Source organism: Schistocerca piceifrons, chromosome 3 (assembly GCF_021461385.2).
Source record: "Schistocerca piceifrons isolate TAMUIC-IGC-003096 chromosome 3, iqSchPice1.1, whole genome shotgun sequence".
Lineage (NCBI taxonomy): Eukaryota > Metazoa > Arthropoda > Insecta > Orthoptera > Acrididae > Schistocerca > Schistocerca piceifrons.
Genome location: NC_060140.1, coordinates 85,585,981 through 85,598,437, shown reverse-complemented (window position 1 = coordinate 85,598,437; position 12,457 = coordinate 85,585,981). Strand labels below are relative to the sequence as shown.

Genomic DNA, 12,457 nt, shown 5'->3' with positions numbered 1-12,457 from the left:
GTTCATATACATAGACTGCCTGCTGGTTTCCTTTTCAAAATAGCAACTTGTTCATACAGAACACAACAAGTTCAGAATAAATTGCAATTCATATTGAGAAGGTCCTATATAAATTAAAAGTGTGCAATTTTCTTAACAGCAAAACCCAGAACTATCTAAACTGGCATTACAATTTCATTAAATTATTTTCCTATTGTTATTAAAAATTTGAAACTCAGCTGCTACTGAAAAAAATTCAGATGAGGGAGAGACAGATGTACAGATAGATACAACAGACAGACAACTGAAAGGACAACATCAAAGGCTCACAACAAAGAAATGTAGCTTCACTATATTCAAAAATTACTCTTTGGGACTCTCTTACATCAAAATAAAAAAGCAACAGCATATCTGTTAATGCTTTAAACAGGTTATCAGCGAACATTGGAGGCACACTTACAAAATGAACATCCATTTCTTTGCTGACCTGCGTAAGACATTTCAGGGTGATTTGGGAATATATTATAGACAATTCTGCATAAAACATATCACATAAATAAGATCCATTTGCAAAAGGCACAAACTCACTTGAATCTACATACAACAGAGATAAAACTTTCAAAAAAATAAACAAATAAATACACACATCAAATAAAGTTTTGCAGCATCCCGGTTCCCAGAACTCCTGAAGATAGATGTTGACTGGATATTGTATCACAGACACAGTCCCTGGGGGCGAGGGAGTGAGAGGGCGGGGGGCGAGGGAGTGAGAGGGCGGGGGGAGAGAGGGCGGGGGGAGAGGGGGAGAGAGGGCGGGGGGGAGAGAGGGCGGGGGGGAGAGAGGGCGGGGGGGAGAGAGGGCGGGGGGGAGAGAGGGCGGGGGGGAGAGAGGGCGGGGGGGAGAGAGGGCGGGGGGGAGAGAGGGCGGGGGGGGAGAGAGGGCGGGGGGGAGAGAGGGCGGGGGGGAGAGAGGGCGGGGGGGAGAGAGGGCGGGGGGGGGGGGGAGAGGGCGGGGGGGGGAGAGAGGGCGGGGGGGAGAGAGGGCGGGGGGGAGAGAGGGCGGGGGGGAGAGAGGGCGGGGGGGAGAGAGGGCGGGGGGGAGAGAGGGCGGGGGGAGAGAGGGAGTGAGAGGGCGGGGGGAGAGAGGGAGTGAGAGGGCGGGGGGAGAGAGGGAGTGAGAGGGCGGGGGGAGAGAGGGAGTGAGAGGGCGGGGGGAGAGAGGGAGTGAGAGGGCGGGGGGAGAGAGGGAGTGAGAGGGCGGGAGAGAGGGAGTGAGAGGGGGGAGAGAGAGGGAGTGAGAGGGGGGGAGAGAGAGGGAGTGAGAGGGGGGGAGAGAGAGGGAGTGAGAGGGGGGGAGAGAGAGGGAGTGAGAGGGGGGGAGAGAGAGGGAGTGAGAGGGGGGGAGAGAGAGGGAGTGAGAGGGGGGAGAGAGAGGGAGTGAGAGGGGGGGAGAGAGAGGGAGTGAGAGGGGGGGAGAGAGAGGGAGTGAGAGGGGGGAGAGAGAGGGGGGAGAGAGGGGGGAGAGAGGGGGGAGAGAGGGGGGAGTGAGGGGGGAGTGAGAGGGGGGAGTGAGAGGGGGAGTGAGAGGGGGGAGTGAGAGGGGGGAGTGAGAGGGGGGAGTGAGAGGGGGGAGTGAGAGGGGGGAGTGAGAGGGGGAGTGAGAGGGGGAGTGAGAGGGGGGAGTGAGAGGGGGGGAGAGAGAGGGGGGAGAGAGGGGGGAGTGAGAGGGGGGGAGAGAGGGGGGGAGAGAGGGGGGAGAGAGGGGGGAGTGAGAGGGGGAGAGAGGGAGTGAGAGGGGGGAGAGAGGGAGTGAGAGGGGGGAGAGAGGGAGTGAGAGGGGGGGAGAGAGGGAGTGAGAGGGGGGAGAGAGGGAGTGAGAGGGGGGAGAGAGGGAGTGAGAGGGGGGAGAGAGGGAGTGAGAGGGGGGAGAGAGGGAGTGAGAGGGGGGAGAGAGGGAGTGAGAGGGGGGAGAGAGGGAAAGAGAGGGGGGAGAGAGGGAAAGAGAGGGGGGAGAGAGGGAAAGAGAGGGGGGAGAGAGGGAAAGAGAGGGGGGAGAGAGGGAAAGAGAGGGGGGAGAGAGGGAAAGAGAGGGGGGAGAGAGGGAAAGAGAGGGGGGAGAGAGGGAAAGAGAGGCGGGAGAGAGGGAAAGAGAGGGGGAGAGAGGGGGAGAGAGGGAAAGAGAGGGGGGAGAGAGGGAAAGAGAGGGGGGAGAGAGGGAAAGAGAGGGGGGAGAGAGGGAAAGAGAGGGGGGAGAGAGGGAAAGAGAGGGGGGAGAGAGGGAAAGAGAGGGGGGAGAGAGGGAAAGAGAGGCGGGAGAGAGGGAAAGAGAGGGGGAGAGAGGGGGAGAGAGGGAAAGAGAGGGGGGAGAGAGGGAAAGAGAGGGGGGAGAGAGGGAAAGAGAGGGGGGAGAGAGGGAAAGAGAGGGGGGAGAGAGGGAAAGAGAGGGGGGAGAGAGGGAAAGAGAGGGGGGAGAGAGGGAAAGAGAGGGGGGAGAGGGAGTATAAGTCAACCTCAGAAATGTACATTTTCCTTCGCTATACATCATTTGCAAATACAATCATTTCTTCAGGTGACTAGTTTCACACAATCACGTCCTTTTTCAAACCATGGCCTATAAAATATTTTATGATGTTAATAAAGGCAAAATAACAATGTACGTCCATGACTACATACAACCTGTTACAAAATTTCTTACATATGTGCAATACATGTTTTCCAAAACTTAGACACTAGTGTGATCATACTGTTGCACTAACATTCATGTAAATGGCTAGGATGTTACTGCATTTTTCAATGATAAAATGTATTATAATTGTTCAACAGACTTGATCCTCATCGTGACAGAAGACCACAATTGTAATTAATGAAACACGCAAATAAGCGAACACCAATCTAAGTATTTTATGAATATCAGCATTACACCAGTTAATTATAGGGCATATTTGTCCAGTTTGCAGTGAACAAGGATATTTAAATTGACCCGCTATTATCTATATGAGTTGGAGATAAGTGTTTCCGCTTAGTTCTGCAACTAGAATATCAGTGAGTACCCATATGCTCTCCCAAATTTAAAAAATAATGTCCCATTTTAACCACTGTTAACACAATGACAGTCACTAACCATTGTCTCTTTGCTAACTATGTTATAGGTAGGATCTATTTGTTTTCAAGAGATTTACAATACAGGTGCTTAAAAAAGACAATCTCTACACCAAATTACAGTAAACACATGAAGTAAAAATTGAATTTGAAGAACAATGAGTAATTTTCCAGCAGTGTCCCAAATGATCATATTATAGCACTAAAGTGTCAACTAACTTTACATCTATTTGGCATTGCTGCAACATGTACAGTTCAAGCTGTGCCAACTGTATTTGGTACAGGAAATCCAAAACAGGAAAAAATTTACATGTATAGAACGTTTCAAGCACACGACTCAAAATTTAGAAAAATTCTGCCACATGTAATTTTTAGCTGTCTGCATTTGGAAATGACAAAATCCACTACACTTAAGCACTCACAGTTTTCCTCACAAGTGATTTTTAAAAAAATGTATTTCACAGTGTCGTAGTACAAGCTTCTTGCTGAAATCAATGAACACCTACATAACACCATTTTCGAACATGCAGGTGCTCCAGTCGTCTGCCCCGAGATATTTCACAATTTTTTATTGTTCCCTACTTGAATGATGGCAAGTTGACATTGAAATCCTGTTCTGGCCACAATCGTGGCTCACTATTATTCAATCCAATTCTTGTTTCCACTTGATAAAAGAAGAAAAACAAACCTTATTAACGTTCTACATCTTTATTCTTCATGTCTACCACAAGAGGGATCCAAATCGTGGCACGTAACATCATAGTGAGTAAAGCAATTATGATGGTGTGTGAGAACAGTGTACTATAATCGAGTTTCAAATTCAAAGAGTTCACCCACCCATGAAGCACCCTCTCATCCTGTGATAGTGATGAAGCAGTGCAAGCAGAGGTGAGATTGTGACTCCATCATCAAATTCAAACATTCTACAGTGATACTATAAACAAACTGGTCTCTCTTGGTAGAAATGTGTTCATGCCCAGTTGACTATGTTGAGAAATAAACATGCAGACATTTATTTAAAAAGATTTAAGAATTTACGTACAAAAAATTCAGAGGCATTTCTTTTCAGCATGGCCTCTTATCCCAGCATTGGTGAACTTACTAACACAAGATAACATTCATCATCTGTGGGAAGAATTATCACATGACTGTCATCCATGCTGCTGACGGAAGGCACATTAAACATCTATAAGCTCCGAGTTCAGTCAAACTAAACAAACCTAGAGTAATCACGTATGTACAGATCAAGAAAAACACAAGAACAGAGTCCTTTACTCAATCAGTATTTGCCATAAGTACTATTAAACTACCTCACTGAGTCTGTAATCAGAGAATGTGCTCATGACTACTTTATAACACGTTACCTATAGCACCAGTGGTAAATGTGTGTGGCTGTGGTAAATGTGTGTGGCTGCTCCAGTCAATATCTATAAAGTTAAAATTATCTACTACATTATTAAAATTTACAACTACTCCAGTGAAATAATACAACTGCAATCAGCAATATACATTGCTTCAAAACTTTTAAGGAAACGTCATACAATAGATGTTTCGAAAATTATGGAAACTTTGTAGTTTTGTGTCTTATATTAGTTTTGTGCAAATTTTTTGTTGTGTTGATAAACATGCCTGGAAAATATCTGCACAGTATCAGCCGTACCTGATATTTAGTCTGTTGCCAGCTGTCAAAAAAATTACACATACTCTGGTAGTATTGCTGATTATTTAATTTACATACAAATGGATCAGAAAATTGGTATAAAATTTTGCTGTATAAAATAAAAAGGCGCTGCAAGGTTTTAGAAATGTTAAAACATTGCTTCTGGTGAGTGTGGTATGAATAAAATAAGGGTTTCCTCATTGTATAAGCGTTTTGCAGATCATGAAGACATAGGAATGTGACCAGTTCCCTGGATGCCCACCATATCATCAACCAATGAAGTTGTGGAAAAAGTGAAAAAATGATTGTGAATTATCACTGAATAACAATCAGAGAAGTTACTGATGATATCAGCATATCAAATGGCATGAGTCATGAATTTTTTTTAAATTTTTTTATTATAAAACACCTGACAGCAAAATTTATTCCAAAATTGTTCAATTTCGTACACAAACAGTAGCAAATGCTAGTTGTTGAAGAGTCACTAGGTGAAGTCGACAATGATGCAGAACTACAGTTCTGAAATTTGTCGTAACAGGTAAAGAAACACGGATTTACAGATGTTATATCGAAACTAAAGCTCAGTTGCCCATGTGGAAGCATTCTGCAGAGTTATACCGAAAAAAGCTCAACCAGTATGGTCAAATGTTGAAGTTGCGGTCACTGTGCTCTTCGATTTTAATGGCATTGAGAACCAAAATTTCTTGCCACAAAGTTTAATGAGAAGTCAATGTCATTTGCATGAAGCAATTCAAAAAATATACCTCAATTTGTGGTGAAACCACAGTATTTACATCACGACAATGTATCTACCCACACTTCAGTGATTGTTTGTGATTGTTATGTTAACGTACATACTAGGGAATCTAAAGAGTGGATAAATGTACGGAAGATGCGTCGACTAATTTACCCACTACAGAAACAATTTTCCATTATGGGTAGACATACAACACTGAAAGCCCAAACATGTCAATGAATCAGTAAGGAATATGCCCACACAAAAGGCAATGCACAATCTGCACAATGTTGTAGGTCTGTTGTCGCATTCCAATTACAATGAAAGCTACAGGTACTGAAGATTTAGAGTTAATATCATCATCTGCTCAATATATCTTCCAAGACTGTCTTATACAAGTTCTAAGAATGCACATTTTTCTTTTCATCAAATGAACAGAATGTAGTCTTTCATGAAAAGTACACAAGAGTATCAATCCTTCAGGTCTCTGCAATATCTGTAAAAGAATGTTCATCAGAGTCTGACCCGATCACAACGGTATGCTCTGGTGGTCTTCTGGTAATCACAGTACCTGCTAAAACTGTAGCTATCATACAAACACAACTGTCATATTCCAATTTGGGAATGATAACGAGGTTTTCAGGTCCACAACCATTGACATTTAAAACCACTCAATATGCAGAATCATGTTTCCTGGTCTACTACCAGTACCAGTTTCAATAAATAAACTTTAACTAGCCATTCCAATACTGCATACTACTTTGTAGAAGTCACTAGAACACATCACACAGCATAAGCTTCCAAACACACAATGCGACACTGTACTGACACCATGAAATGATTCTGAAGGTAACATGGGTGCCTAAGGATTAGAAAAATATGAAACAATTTGAGGAGCGATGAGCCTGTCTCTTTTCACAAGTTCGACTGTGTACCATTATTTTTACATCCACTGACATTCCATGGTCAGCACAACTCTTTCTTAGAATGAATCTTCTGGTATCGTTAACAGCAGTATTCATTTATAACAAGATCATAATTTCAACAATTTCCATGGTCTTGCAACAATGTTAGACTTATGCCACCTCAAACCAACTGACCATCCATGTAACTGATCAGTCAATGTCTCGCTGAATGTATGACCAGCAGGTTGTTGGTCACTGCCTTCTGCTTTTAACTTCACACAGATATATCACCACAACAATTCAAAGATAAGTGTAAATACCTTGTCATTCAATAGATATTTATAACAGCCAAATAACTACTCATCAAAGCACAAACTACATAAAAATTATATTATGAATTGGAAACTCTATAATCTCACAAACAGAAAATAGTAAAACAGAGCACGCATGTAAGAAAAAAGTCACAACTGTATAAATATATGGTCTCACAGCGATATGAATTAATAATATCTTTTTGGGCTCCCAGACATGTTAGTTGTTTAAAATCCCATGTGCTTTTGACCTCAGCCATTGTCACGTGGTAAATGACTGCCATGTCATCACAGTTTTGCTGTTGTATCGCTGCGCTACTGGCTGTGATGTCTCTGATTTGCTCTTCCTCACCAAATATGGTAATATTTTCATCCTGCATCTGTTGCAACCATTTGAATCTCGCAATGGCTGGGTCCCAGGTTGTGCTGAGCTGCAAACTGTCCTCCTTATTGATGGCATTTTCTCATCTTTTTATTTCTATGGCTTCTTTTTTAATGCTATCCCAAAATCCCTTTGTCCTCATAATGAAGGATGTTTCACTGAATAGAATTAATTTTTGATTTTCTAAAGGGTGTTTTGCCATGGCTGATTTTTCAGCACAGTGTAGGTGTAAGCACCTCTCACGTTCCACCTCGCATTACTCCACAGTGCATGCTGTTTGGCCAAAGTAGTAGCAGCAACATTGAGATGATATCTTGTACACTCCAGGCATTCTGAGCCCTAATTCATCCTTTACAGGCATCACAAGCTATCACACTTCTGCAGAGGCCTGAACACTGATGAAATATTGTTTACCTTTATCAGCCAGTTGATCTTTCCCAATACTGTGCCACAGAAAGAGAAAAACACAAGTCCCTTGCCCCTTTGTTTGGTGGTATTTTTCTTGCATGTCTCACCACAAATAGCCTGTGATACCTCGCAGTGATTGCAGCCATTTTCCCAGAATACTTTTCGGAGATAGCTTAATTCTAGCGGCAGATTTTCAGCGTCTGAGATGACTAACATGATGGACAACGGCATTCAGAACAACGCGTTTTTATGACAGATGGTGATGGCTGAGAATGTGTGAATACTGATCTGTACGTGTAGGTTTCCTGTAGACAACGTGGCTGAAGTGATCATCGGTTTTTTGGCAGATGAGGGCATCTGTGAAAGGCAATGCATCATTTGTCTCTACTTCCACAGTAAACCTAATGTGGTTGTGAATGCTGTTCAGGTGTTCTAAGAATTCTCACAGGTTTTCACGTCAATGTGGCCAGATGATAAAAGTGTTGTCGACGTAACAATAAAAGTAACATTGCTTAGCTCGAGCCACAGGATTGCTTAAGCACACATTGACATCGTCATATTTCCTGTATAGTTGCCAGTTTTTCAACCAGTCAAATGGCATGGCAGTGGGAATTCTGTTAGCTCCATTCATAGTCAACCTTTTTATGGAGAAATTTGAAGACATCACTTTGGAAACAGCTCCAGGTAAGCCAAGTTCCTTTTATTGTTACATCAATGACACATTTCTCATCTGGCACCATGGACTTTGAAACCTGGAAGAATTCTTAGAACACTTGAATAGCACTCGTGATCACATTAGGTTTACAACGGAGGTAGAGATACTTGGTGCACTGCTCTTCGTTGATGTCTTTGTTTACCAGAAAACCATTGGGCACCTCAGCCAAAGTGTCTGCAGGAAACCTACACACGTAGATTGATATCTGCATACTCTCAGCCATCACCATCTGGCACAAAAATGTGGCATTCTGGACACCCTTGTCCATTGAGCTAATGTTGCCTCAGACACTGACAATCTGCCACTGGAACTAAGCCACCTCCAAAAAAAATCTTCTGGGAAAAATCGTTAAAACCACAGCCAGGAATCACAGGCAAAGAGAGAATGAACATGACTAAGTGTTAGTTTAATCGCCATCAATTCAGTAGTGAAGGCACTGCAGCTATCTGGAAGTGAGAGGCATTCACTGTAACGTAAGCCAAGCCCATTCGTCCGTCGACTGTTGACCCATCAGTGAATACCACTTCTGAACCCCGATACATCATGATACAGCCAAGAACAGGAAGCCAAAAATCATGGGGCCAACAGAATCTTTCAGACCAAAGAAGAATGCGAGACAAATCTGAGGGACACGGCCAGGGGGATAGATGCGATATCTCCCTGGCCAGAGGTGACAGTGGAGGAAGTTTCAGTTTTGAACAGAGGCAATGGAGGCTACAGCTATTGTAAATCAAGTTATGGGTTGCTGTTGTGGAAGGTGGAACTCCCTTCCAAGGAAAAGGACACAGTAGTTAGGATGTTCAGGGAAGCTACGAATGCATATAGCATAATTCAGCAGCTGTTGTTGTTGGCACCTTATAGGTAATGGAGAATCAGGGCTTTGTAGAACCATGAAAGGGTAGAGCAATCCGCACCCCAGTTAGCGTTACTGTGGCACTGAAGTGTATTGAGATGTCACCAGCACTTTCGCTTGAGCTGGTGAAGGTAGGAAAGCCACGTCAGCTGGGAATCAAAGACCAGTCTCAAAAAGCAGTATGTCTCAACTACAAGACGTAATTGACCGTCTAGGTAAAGGTCTGGGTGCGAGTGGGCAGTATGATGACAACAGAAGTGCATGACAAGCGTTCTGGCAGCTGAAAACCAAAAGCCATCGGTGAGAGCCCATGACTCTGCCTTTCATATGGCACCCTGCAGGCGACACTCTGGAACACCCATAACAAAGGAGCAATAATAAAAGCAAAAAATCATCGGCATATAAGGAGAGCAATACTGAAGACCCCACAGCTGCCACTGGACCACAGAGGGTACACTCAGTGCAGAGGCCTGCGGGACCCTGCTCCCTTGGATATGGGAGGAGAGGGGGGGGGGGGGGGGCTGAGTGAAGCACCCACTTGAACCTGAACCTGGAATGTATGGTGCGACAGGAAGTTCTTGACAAAAATCAGGAGAGGATCCTGGAGACCATCCACATATAGCGTAATATATATGTGGTGCTGCCATGTCGTATAATAAGCCTTCTGTAGGTCGAAAAAAACAGCAAGGAGGTGCTGATGACGTGCAAAGACTATACGAATGGTGGACTCCACGTGAACCAAATTATCTGCAGTGGAACAGCCTTTGTGAACACTGCCTTGCGATGCAGCCAAAAGGCCCCAAGACTCAAGGATCCCACACAGCTGTTCGCTTACCATGTGTTCGAGCAACTTACAAACAAATGTCGGTAAGGTTGATTGGGTGACAACTGCCCATCTCTAGAGGGTTCTTACCTGGTTTCAGTGCAAGAACTATCTCACTTACTTGCCAATGACATGGGAACTCATCCTTGTTCCAGATCCAACTAAAGAGAGAAAAGATGTGATGCTGACAACCCACTGAGAGATGTTTCAGCATCTGGTTGTGGATGAGGTCTAGGCCTGGGTCCATGTCAGGACAAGGGGCTAGGACACTGGAGAGTTCCCATTCATTGAATGAAGCATTATATAGCCCCAGGTGGCGGGTAGCAAAAGATACATGCATTGGTTCCGAAAGGCAGGGTATAGTTCTCAAACACAGAAGAGCAAGCATAATGCTCAGCAAAATGTTCGGTGACAGCATCTGGATCCAATATTTGTCCATACCTGTGATGGAGAGGTACATTATCCAATGGTGGAAATGTAATGTTTCCATGATTCTTGCCATTTTTGTCTAATGAGATAACGGACACAGGCACAGAGTCGTTTAAAGGCAATGAGGTGCTCCAGCGAAGGATGCTGTTTATGGTGTTGGAGTGGCCACCTTCAATCTCTAATGGCCGCAGTGATCTCTGGGGTCCACCAAGGTACTGTCCTCCGATGGAGTGATCCCTAGGAAGAGAGGAGGGCTTGGTTGGCTGCCAAAAGAATGGCTGCCATTGTATACTGAAAAGCTGCATCGGTACTGCCTTGCAATGGGGACTAAGGACAACAGCAGAGGTGAACCCATCTCAGCCAGCATTACAGACAACCCATCTGGGCGAGCATCCCAGGGAGCAATGCCGAGGGAGGGACAGGAAGACTGGGAAGTGGTCACTACCACACTGGTCACTGTGGACCCTCCAGTGGATATACGATAGAAGATAAGGGCTGCAAAAGGAGAGATTAATGGCCAGATAAGTTCTCCGTGCCACACTGAAGAGTGTGGGGGGCACCTGAGTTCAAAAGGCAAAGGTCGAGCTGTGTCAATACAGCTTTGATGTCTCTACCATGGCCTGTGACCATTATACCACCCCACAAAGGGTTATGGGCGATGAAGTCACTCAAGATTAGAATAGGTGGGGGGAGCTGAAAGAGTACAGCAGACAGTACATCCTGGGACACACGGGGGAAAAACATTACATATGGTAAAATCCTGATGTGCCCTTACCTGAACAGCCACAGCCTCCAAATGTGTATCAAGAGGCATAAGGTAACTGTATACAGAGTCCAGCACATGCATACAAACTCAACCCGATACCCTCCCAAAGTCAGTATGATTCTCAAAATAACCTCAATAGCCACTAAGGGCAGGGGTTCAAGTTTCTGGAAATCATGCCTTAAAAGCTGCTGTAGCTCAGCCAGATGGTGGAAAAATCCATTACAATTCCATTGGAGGATCAGACTACCTGAATAATGTGGGAGCATGAAGTGACCAAGGAGGGGGAGAGGGGGGGGGGGGGGGGGCAGGTTCTGCAGCAATAGCCTGGGGAGATCTGGTGTCTCACGGGCCACCGGGATTTCTTGAAGGACTTCTTTTTATCATTTTCCTTAGAGGATGAGGACTGGGAAAGTGTCCCTAAACTGGTTTCAGGAACAGAGGAAGAACAAGAAGCCTGGCAGACTGCGGTTCCTTCAGCCACCAACTGGTGTCTAGCTGTGGAACAGCACAACCATGGAAGGAAGAGTCCCGAGCAACCTCTTCCTAGCTAGAGGGGCCGGAGAAGGATGAGGCGCCTCTGGCTGGGGAATAGGGATATACGGACATCCACAATCCCTGTAGACAGGGGCAGCAGTGCAACGGGAAGACATATGTCCGAACTTCATACACCTGAAGTGTGTCATACGAGGTGGAACACAAGATTTCACTTCACACCAGTAGACCATCACCTTGACCTTCTCAGGCAACATATCACTCTTGAAAGCCAAGATGAAGGCCCTGGCAGCAACTCTGTTTTCCTTCAGATGATGATGATGATGATGATTATGAAGATGATTGGTTTGTGGGGTGCTCAACTGCGCGGTTATCAGCACCCATTCAAATTCCCAACCTTTGCTCATTCTAGTCTCACCACTTTCATGAATGAAGATGAAATGATGAAGACAGCACAAACACCTAATCATCTCGAGGTAGTTGCAACCCCTGACCCCGCCGGGCATCGAACCTGGGACCCTGTGCTCGGGAAGCAAGAATGCAACCACGAGCTGCACACTGTTTTCCTTCAGTCCCCTATGGACAAAACAGTGAAGTGCACACCCCGGCGCTCTAAGTTGGCCTGCACCTAATCGTCAGATTCCAAAAGAAGATCACGATGAAAGATGACACCTTGGAACATACTGAGATTCTTGTGGGGAGTGTCAGTCATGTGAACATCACCCAACTTCTCACAAGATAGCAGCAGCACCTGTGACTGCAGGAAATGACATTTTAATCAGGAGAGAACTGCTCTTCATCTTAGAGATGGCTACAACTTCCTTGCATTTGTCTTTAATGTGTCCCACAAAAATAAAGGCTTTGAGGCCAAAAAGGTGCCCCCGTTTGTCCTGGTACAG

The 12,457-nt window shown here is 45.0% G+C and overlaps 1 protein-coding gene across 6 annotated transcripts in view; it reads right to left on the bottom strand.

The window, feature by feature from the left end:
* The window catches only part of LOC124787661 (zinc finger CCCH domain-containing protein 18-like), a 141,736-nt gene that overhangs the window by 109,978 nt on the left and 19,301 nt on the right, over window positions 1-12,457 (bottom strand). The window lies entirely within an intron of this gene.